Source organism: Condylura cristata, unplaced genomic scaffold, assembly GCF_000260355.1.
Source record: "Condylura cristata isolate star-nosed mole 26May11 unplaced genomic scaffold, ConCri1.0 scaffold00001, whole genome shotgun sequence".
In the NCBI taxonomy this organism is placed as follows: Eukaryota; Metazoa; Chordata; class Mammalia; order Eulipotyphla; family Talpidae; genus Condylura; species Condylura cristata.
The window spans coordinates 81,321,609-81,323,174 of NW_004567102.1; the positions used below are offsets into that span (position 1 = coordinate 81,321,609).

The 1,566-nt window shown below is 45.3% G+C and overlaps 1 protein-coding gene across 2 annotated transcripts in view; it reads right to left on the reverse strand.

The window, feature by feature from the left end:
- The window catches only part of RMND1 (required for meiotic nuclear division 1 homolog (S. cerevisiae)), a 29,187-nt gene that overhangs the window by 26,723 nt on the left and 898 nt on the right, over positions 1-1,566 (reverse strand). The window lies entirely within an intron of this gene.

Genomic DNA, 1,566 nt, shown 5'->3' on the forward strand with positions numbered 1-1,566 from the left:
AAAAAATGAAAAAACTGAGTTGGGGACTCTTCATTGACATCACTAGCACAGTAACTATTTGAAGAAAATCTGCAAATAGTTATAAATTCCCATATTCCAAGTTTATTCAGCCTTTACAATGAGACAATGAGCCAGGGCCAGGGATGCACCAGGAAGGGGCCCTGATGTGGAAGCACATTCAGCTGCAGAGCAGGCCTTAGGCCACGAAGGCGTGACAGTCTTGACAGCTGAGGGCTGTCAAGCTGAGGGCTCACCTAATTCTGCAGGAAGATGGCACAGGCTCCCAGAGGAGTAAGCTGCTCTGGAAGGGGAAAGTGCTTTTCAGGTTGGGGCTGGCCATGGCAATGTGGTAAGGGGTGCGAGACACTCACACACACTCTGGACAAAACCAGACTGTATGCATAAAAATCAGCCCCCCCCATTTATGGTATAAAATATTTGTTCTTCAAAAGTAAGCTAACAGTTGGTAATCTAATGATCATTCTTTTAAAAATTAACAGGTAAGGTACGAGAGAGAGATCTGAGCCAACCATGTCAGAATTCAGTCCACAGGGGGAGACAGAGTGATGCGCAGTTATGTGCCTGCGGCTATGGGGCCGGAGAAGGGGCCATCTGAGGTGCCGGGTAGGTGGGGGCTATTCAAAGAGGTGACATTTGAACTGGGTTCCAAGAGGCAGAGGGACCAGCAAAGCAAACACTCTAAGTCCACAGGGCGCAACCTCAGGGGAGGCAGGAGTGAGTGACCTGCACCTTTCATTGGCAAAATGACCTTCTTTCATAGACAAATCAGAACAGCATGAGCTCTCTGCCTCTATTCACTGGCTCACTGAGTCTGTGTCCACATGCTTTGTCTTCTTTTCTGTTGCTCCAGACCAGCTGATCTGGCCCCTCCAGGTTCTCCATCTCACTATTGTTTTTCCAGGGCTCCTTCCCTTGCACATTGCTCTAGTTACTATGGCCTTTCATCTCTGACCTCTGATCTGCACTTATGGCTCTCAGGAATCTCTAAATCTGATGCCCTTGCCTCCTTCAGACCTTAGTTCAGTCTCCTATCTGTGAATCAACCCCACCACTTCATTTAAAAGGCAGCCAGCACCGTCTTCCACCAGTCTGTATTTCTGTTCTGCAGTTAACATCACACCTTGTATGCTTAACTTATTAACTCAAAGACAAACATGAACTGAGTTCCTACCTGGGGCTGCCCTACTTGCTGACAAACATTCTGAACATTTGAGCCTTACATCATAGTGGGGGTGATAGACAACAAACATGATAAATCACAAAACTATAGACTAAGTGGTGTAAATGCTAATGGGAAAAAAAAAGAAGAGGTAAGGATAGAAGATGTTTCCCAGCCTCATCCCCCTTCCCAGAATACATGCAAATTTATTTCTCCACTGTTCATGCTGGATCTTCAGTGACCTTAGTGCCCAGGGCATAGTAGATATTCAACCAAGAAAGACAGAAAGACAGAAAGAAAGAAAGACAGAAAGAAAGACAGAAAGAAAGAAAGAAAGAAAGATAGAAAGAAAGAAAGACAGAAAGAAAGACAGAAAGAAAGAAAGA